General features: G+C 39.0%; 1 long non-coding RNA gene across 5 annotated transcripts in view; it reads left to right on the top strand.

Annotated features, from left to right (window-relative positions):
* Window positions 1–1,380: 1,380 nt before the first annotated feature.
* LOC128250701 (uncharacterized) overlaps window positions 1,381–8,814 on the top strand; it is a 16,539-nt gene continuing 9,105 nt past the window's right edge. For all 5 annotated transcript variants that reach the window (XR_016238360.1, XR_016238359.1, XR_008266702.2 and 2 more), the window contains exons 1-2: window positions 1,381–1,491; window positions 1,883–1,957. This is a non-coding gene — a long non-coding RNA (uncharacterized LOC128250701). The remainder of the gene's footprint in view (window positions 1,492–1,882; window positions 1,958–8,814) is intronic.

Here is an 8,814-nt window from a genome sequence, read left to right as displayed (position 1 = left end):
ATTAATTTTAGTATATAATTTGTATATATTTATTTTATTATAAATGAAAAACAACACCATAGAGGAATCGACGTAAGCTTAATTAATAAACCGCGATGGGTGAACCGTGATAGATGAACCGCGATATGAGAGGGATTACTGTATTGCTAATGTAATATTCTTTTTTTTATTACTGGCTTTGCGATGTTTGTTCCTAATATTTATGATCTAAGTTCAAATTTCTGCTGAGGTCTATGAAACAAGTACCAACTTAGCACAGGGCCACCAATTTAGCACTGGCCCACTTCCCCAAAACAGTCCTTGTGCCTCTAATAAAAACACTTAAGGGTCTACTAAAGTCAAATTTAGTTTTTATTCTTCTGAGGATTAAATGCCACGGATGGAGTGGTGGCGGTGTGTAGTGACTTGCGGGATTACTGTAGATTAACTCGCCTACCCAAATTTCCAAATTGATGACCTCGTGTCTTTAATTAGAAATTAATATTTACTAATCCTCAACAGATTAATGAATAGCAAATTCATTTAAAAGTACAGTAAGATGTCACAGACGTAAATTAGTGAGTTGAGTTTTCGATAATTAATTGAAATTATTCATGTAATTAACGAGGGTGCGTGGCTTATTGGTTAGGGACCAGGGTGTGCACTGTGTTCTTGAGCAAGACACTTCATCTCACGTTGTTCTGCGATCACTTCGGCACCTGAAGTGTGGTGCACCGCGCACCTGTTCAAGCAATGTAAATTTGATGGAGAAAAAATAAATTGGTACTCCGTCGGTAACGACGATGAATGTTCCAGTTGTTCCGATTAACAGAACAGTCGTCTCGTGAAATTAACGTGCAAGTGGTTGAGTACTCCATAAACATGCGTACCCTTAAAGTAGTTCTTTGGGAGATTCAGCCCCTTTCGAGAGTGTACCCATTACTGTACAATATCTCCATTACACCTACATTCTTTTGCCTGTCAACCATACAAGGGGTCGTGTTCGACGCAGCGCCGACCGCCGCAAAAGAGAGTACATCCACTGACAGCTTTTCGGTGCGTTCAAAAATCACATACCCCCACCTTCAATTTTCCATGACAGGTTAAGGCCTGGAATCCTCCAGACGGACGCATAACATGTCGCTTAGTCGAATTAGCCCATTATTTACTCCACAATTTTTTTTGCCGCCAATGCTACATTTTCCTGTATCACGTTTCAACATAACTGTAATATATATATATATATATATATATATATATACAAACTATGCCATTTTAAATCCCGAGCAACGCCGGGTATCTCTGCTAGTATGCGATTTTTTTTTCTTGGTTATATATTTTGCTTGAAAATTTCGAAGATTGTGTATTATGACGTCATAATGTACCGATTCCTGTTATAAACGAACAATGATTTTCAAGTAGTTTATTTGGAGAAACGATAAAGAAAACAATTTATTCAATTTATTTATTAATTTATTGAACTCGGATATGTAACACGAAGATATATGTAAGGTAATTAAAAATAAGGAAGGTTTGTGTTTTATTTTCTTCTTCCCACGCCACTGAAAAAGGTGACCTTGAATATTTCTCTCCCAAGTACAAATAGACTGTGTGATGTTAAGAAAAACATAAAGACGAGCAGATTGGAAGGAGAAAGAAAGAAGCTAAAAATAGCAACTGATTAACTAAAACCTTCACTCAGTAAAGCAATTAATTATGCTATACACCTACGAATGCCGTTTCTTCCACCACTTGAAACTACATATTTCGGCGGTGGATGAACTCATTCTACAAAAACCTTCATTTACTACAACAACCGATTCTGTTGTTCGCAATGTAAATATGTTATTTTCCACTTAACTATTGGTTGATACTCTCTCTTTTACTCTTTTAATTGTTTCAGTCGGCCCGGGGCTATAGTAGAAGACACTTGCCCAAGGTACCACGCAGTGGGACTGAACCCAGAACCACGTGGTTGGTAAGCAAGCTACTTTATTTCATAAATATTTGCCATAAAGGCATTACAAAGAGGGGACGAACAAGGACAGACAAACATAAAAGGGGTGAAGTAGCCCTTTTAAGGTAGGCAAGCTACTTACCACACAGTCACTCCTGTGCCTATATATAGCAATTGTGAAATTATAAAAAATAGTCATTAAACCATTATATTCATCCATATTTGTTTCGCTTGGTATGCTTGGGGGAGGGTCTTGGGGTTAAAGTCCTCATGCATCTCCTCGAAAGGGTTCCGCCTAATATTAATACCACAACTAACTACTAAGACAATCGTGGAGGTGCAATGGTCCAGTGGTTAGGACAGCGGTCGTGGGATCGCAGTTTCGATTCGCAGACCGAGCGATTATTATTATTATTATTATTAGTAGTAGTAGTAGTAGTAGTAGTAGTAGTAGTAGTAGTAGTAGTGACGGTGGTAGTGATCGCATTAATGCAACTAGCTAAGCATAAACTGCTTACGTGTCAAAGCAGCACTGACTGACCGCCAACATGGGCTTCTACACACACACGCACACACACACACACACACACACACACACACACGCACACATAATAACAATGTATAAGTATATATGTGTTTATGTCTGTGTCTCTGTGTGTGTGTGTGTGTGTATACACACGCGCGCGCGCACATACACACATTATGTGCATTCTGTGTCAAATTGAATGCAATGTCAATCATTTAGCAAATTATGTCATTGAAATTGGTTGACATTGCGTGTCACCTGACAAAATTTGACGTAAGTACGGTAATGTAGTCCCTGATTATCTCACATAAATTAACATAAATTACAACACATCTATACAATTTTTAATAGCAAAAAGTTAGAACGAGGATTTGTTTGTTTTTTTGTATCACTCGGCATAAACAAATGATGGTGGCGCGCGAGGACATCGGTGGGAATGTTGTTGCTGTTGGCGGCGTTAATTGTGGGGTAGTCATGGTGGTGACAGTAATACTAGCTGACTTTGTGGCATATATATATATATATATATATATATATATATATATATATATGCACACACACACACATACATATAGGTGCAGGTGTGGTTGTTAGGGCACCTTGGACAAGTATCTTCTACTATACACTTAGGTCGACCGCTAAATCCACAAGTTTTTTTAAAATTCTTTTTCTAAGAGCGTAGGCTCGAAACGTAAAAGACTTCTTTTACTTTCCCGAGCGTCAAACTAATACACCTGCTTGTTGTTCATACACCTGCCTTCGTCTTTTGTCAGATGACAACTTGAATGTTGCCTTGTTTGGTGACAACTTGTCAAGTACCAACTCGTCAAGTAACAATTTGCCAAGTGATAACTTGTCGGGTGTCAGCTTCACTGCGGACTTGTCAGATAACAGCTTCAATGTGGCGCTGGTCAGATGACAAATTCTTGGATGAGAACTCGAATGTTGTCTGGTCAGGTGACAACTTCTCAGATGTCTTGTCAGATGTTATGTCAGATGACTTGTCAAATGACAACTTCAACGAGGCTTTATCTAGTAACAATCAATATTTGATGTAGCCATCGTATACTGAAGGCGTTCCCTTGATCCGGTTTGGATACACCAAGTCTAGAAGCGACATTTTTGAATATCATTTCTCCTCAATTTAGGATGACTCGGAATTAAACAAACAAACAACCAACAACAGCAGCAGCAGCAGCAGCAGCAGCGCTACTGTTCTAAATATAAAGAAATCTTGAACTATTTTCCAGTTGTCATTCAAGTTACAAGATCTATAGACGTGAATTCAATTTGGAAGTTTGAGCATTTGTAAACACCACGGTGATGGTGGTGGGGTAGGATGAGGGTGGGGATGGGGATGGGGATATGGCGGCGGCGGTGGTGGTGGTGGTGGTGTTGGTGGTGCTGGTGGTGGTGGTGGTGGTGGCGGTGATACTAAATTTCGCTGTGATTGTTGTTGTTGGTGATGGTTGTCTTTGCTTGTTTCCTTCCTGCTAGCTCCGCACTTACTACTACTACTACTGCTACTGCTACTACTACTACTACTACTACTACTACTACGACTACTACTACTACTACTACTACTACTACTACTACTACTACTACTACTACCACTGCTGCTACTGCTATTACAAGCTATCACTACAACCATCACCACATATTTATAAAATCAGTATATATATATTTATATATATATATATACTGATTTTATAAATATATACATACACACACATAGATATATAGATAGATAGATAGATAGATATACATGCATACACGCACATACATACAGACGTGCGCAAACACGACTACAAATCTAACCAGTCGACAGGTCAGATGAAGAAACTGTTTTAATAAGCAGTTCTGTTCATTTGCGGAAATGAAACATGAAATGAGAGGTGGCCAGGTCCTGTTGTACCGGGTGCACTAGAATACTTGGGTACTAGAATACTGGGGTATCGGGGTACTGGGGTACTGACCTTTGGCCTATCGCAATTAACCTTGTTCACCTAATTCACTCACCTCATATTACATCCTCATATTACATCCACGTCTATTCTTTATGTTCTGGGTTCGAATTCCGCCGAGGTCGACTTTGCCTTTTATTCTTTCGGGGGCCGATAAATTAAGTACCAGTTACGTACTGGGGTCGATCTAATCGTCTGGTTCCCCTCTCCAAAAAATTTCAGGCCTTGTGCCTAGAGTAGAAAAGAACATATTGGCGTCAAATTCTGGCATAAGGTCAGCAATTTCGGGATAGGGTCAACAATTTCGGGAGTCGATTACATTGACCCCCAGTGCTTCACTGGTATTTATTTTATCGAATCTGAAATGATGAAATGCAGCGTGGCACCTTGGGCAAGTGTCTTCTACTATAGCCTCGGGCCGACCAAAGCCTTGTGAGTGGATTTGGTAGACGGAAACTGAAAGAAGCCCATCGTATATATATGTATATGTTTGTGAGTCTTTTTGTCCCCCCAACATCACTTGACAACTGATGCTGGTGTGCTTACGTCCCCGTCACTTAGCGGTTCGGCAAGAGAAACCGATAGAATAAGTAGTAGGCTTACAAAGAATAAGTCCTGGGATCGATTTGCTCGACTAAAGGCGGTGCTCTAACATGGCCGCAATCAAATAACTGAAACAAATAAAAGAATATATATATATATATATATATATATATATATATATATATACGCATGGTGAATTCTGGAAATTTTGAGACTTGTATTTCAAAGAAGTTCAAAACTTTAATCCCCCTCAAAATAGGATCCTCTGACTTCATTACACTTGTTGTAGTGCTCCCTCCACTTGTTGAAGGCCCCATGGAAGTCCTTCAAAGCAAAAGTTTCCAGGACCCTTGACACGGCCTCTTTCATCTTGTTCTTCAATAGACTCATTTTACCTATTAAACATATTCCTGGCAAATGGTACGTACATATTGATTGCTGGCTCTAGTTTCTATAAAAAAAAATTTGTATACGTAACATTAAAATGTGATTGAATAGCATTTCTAAAAGAAGTGGGTCATAGTATTAAATTATAAAGTTTTAATACATTTTGTTGTACATTATGGTTGCGTAATGAAATACGATGTCCCAACTAGCAATTAATATTTTCGTACGAGTTGCCAGAAGAGAAAGGAAAATGAAAGAGAAATGATAGCAGCACAGAATGAGAGACAGAGAGAGAAATGCTAGTGGCAGAGGAGGGGATTGGTGGGGAGAAAAGGAGAGTGACACCCAAAAGGGAAAACCTAAGAACAATGGTGCAATATCCAAAAAGTGTAGAGATAGAGAAGAGAAATGTTAAGATGAAGAGCATTATAAGAGTGAAATTAGCGGCCAAAGAGTGAAACGAAGGTTTTAAGGCTGTTTTGTTGGAAAAGGAAAGAGAGGAACCGAAGGATTTGTTTGGCGAAAGAATAGAGATGACAGGAATATACATTGGCTACGACGAATTGCCGCCGGGGATGGCCTTCGAAGAGTTAATACAGTATATGTTATAATCAGTATATGTTATAATCATCAGCTTCCTCGTGGATTTGGTTTGGCTGGCCTCTTGTAGTAGCAGAAGACATCTGCTCTGTTCATACAAGTTAACTTTAAAAAAGTCTTTGTTGACCGTCTGACCAGAGGAAACCCAGTAGACGTAGATGAAGCCCTTGCAAACGAAAAAGGGGACTATCATCAGCTTCCTGGTGGACTTATTTTGACTGGCCTCTTGTAGCAGCAGAAGACATCTGCTCTGTTCATACAAGTTAACTTTAAAAAAGTCTTTGTTGACCGTCTGACCAGAGGAAACCCAGTAGACGTAGATGAAGCCCTTGCAAACGAAAAAGGGGACTATCATCAGCTTCCTGGTGGACTTATTTTGACTGGCCCCTTGTAGCAGCAGAAGACATCTGCTCTGTTCATACAAGTTAATCCTCGACCAGTCTCAAGTATTTTTTAAGTCTCTGTAGAGCTTTGGCCCAGTTAAACACAAAACCTTTTGGTATACCGAGCTTCTAAATCGTCTTCACTTAGCGATCGCATTCTGCAAACTAGTCAGCTGTAACAAGCGGTGTTTAGTAGGTTGTGTTCAAAGTGTTGTTACAACTGTCTGCTTCAGTCTAGAATAAAAGAAAAGTTAGCAGATCAGGCTATAAATAAATGCTTAGTAATGGCATACTAAAACTACAATAATCTAGTACAGTTATAAGTGTCGCTCCTAAAAAACAATTTTTTAAATTTTAGAATGCACCACGTGAGTATATGAACAGAAACGCGTCCGCACACGTATATATACATAGGTTCATACGAAAAACGTACATCCGCTCATACACACACATACCTATATACGTGTGTGTGTGTGTGTATATATATATATATATATATATATATTACTCTTTTACTTGTTTCATTCATTTGACTGCGGCCATGTTGAAGCACCGCCTTTAGTCGAGCAAATCGACCCCAGGACGTATTCTTTGTAAGCCTAGTACTTATTCTATCGGTCTCTTTTACCGAACTGCTAAGTTACGGGGACATAAAGACACCAACGTCGGTTGTCAAGCAATGTTGGGTGGGACAAGCAGACACACAAACATATACACACACACATACATATACATACATATACGACGGGCTTCCAGTTTCCGTCTACCAAATCCACTCACAAGGCTTTGGTCGGCCCGAGGCTATAGTAGAAGGCACTTGCCCAAGGTGCCACGCAGTGGGACTGAACCCCGGGACCATGTTACCTATTTGCTTCATATTTATATATATATTATATATATTTATGTTTCTATATACGCAGGCACGCACACAGACGCACGTACACACACTCACACACACACACACACACACACGCGTGCGCATATATACATGATATGTTGGCCACGTGTGTATGTTTTCCAAAGAGACCTGCTGTGCCACTGTGTAGATAAGATCACTGGGAAACATGCATCCAGCCTCGTTATGGAAACAAACGGCTCCTGTTCAGTACACAGCTTGTGTTTAAGCCGAGAAGCTGAATATCTCTTTATTAATCGTATATATGCAGATTTTATTCTTTTTGCCCCTTATATTTGTTTCAGTCACTTGACTGCAGCCATGCTGGAGCACCGCCTTTAGTCGAACAAGTAAGCCTAGTACTTATTCTTTCGGTCATTGGTGCCGAACCGCTAGATAACGGCGATATAAACACACCAACATCGGTTGTCAAGCGATGATAGGGGACAAACATACACACACGCATACATATATATATATATACGACGGGCTTCTTTCAGTTTCCGTCTACCAAACCCATTTTAAGTCGCAATATATGGATTCAACTAATCCGATGGTACACATATATACTCATACGACTATCATATATATACATATATACATATATGACGTAGGCATCATATTATATATATATATAAGACGTAGGCGTCATATTATATATATATATATATATATATATATATATATATATATATATATATATATGACGTAGGCGTCATATTTATGATCTATATATATATATATATATATATATAAAACGTAGGCGTCATTATTACATTTTATATATATATATATATATATATATATATATATACACGTATGTGGTAGGCGTACTACATCGGAAATTTTGGGAAGGGGGGTGGAGTCTAATGACAAGAAAAAAGGCATTGAGACGAAAATGAAGAGAGAAGCGAAGAAATGTCGAAAGAAACTCCATATAAATCACACTCGCACAATGGACTATAATGTCGCATTATTTACTCAGTGTTAACAGCTCCTTGTAAGGTAAATATGACAGAAGGTGTTACCCTTAGCAGCCTGAGTCAGATAAATAAGAGGAAGTCAGGGTGCGGTAGATCAGTATCTGCTCATATATATATGTGACGTCAGGGTAGCTCTGGCATTCCCAACCTCAATTTCGCCGCGCTCTTTGTACACGAAAATAACGAAAAATGTAACAACAACAACAACAATAATTATAATGATTAGAAAATTACTATTTTTAAATCTCAACGTGAGATATTCAGCAACAGTACTTCTGTAGTAAGGAGAGAAGGGTTGTGGAAAGCATAAATTTCCACAGCCCTTCTCTCCACAGATATTGTTTTGAGCTGAGTGGGGGTGCTAGATTCCCTTGTTCGAAAATGTAGGGACACAAATCGTGTCGTATAGCCAACTGCAGACGATATCTCCTGGGCGAAGGGTGGGGGGGCTAAATTACAGCAACATTCGTCCTAAACCAGGACTGCCATGTTATGTTGGCAAACAATCTTGACAACAACAACAACAACAATAATAATAATAATGATGGTTTCAAATTTTGCCATAAAGGCAGCCATTTTGTAAAGAGTCGCAAGATA

This window comes from Octopus bimaculoides, chromosome 25 (genome assembly GCF_046866305.1).
Source record: "Octopus bimaculoides isolate indiv1 chromosome 25, ASM4686630v1, whole genome shotgun sequence".
Classification (NCBI taxonomy): domain Eukaryota; kingdom Metazoa; phylum Mollusca; class Cephalopoda; order Octopoda; family Octopodidae; genus Octopus; species Octopus bimaculoides.
The sequence above is the reverse complement of the archived record's forward strand: the minus strand, read 5'-3'. Positions and strand labels throughout refer to the sequence as shown.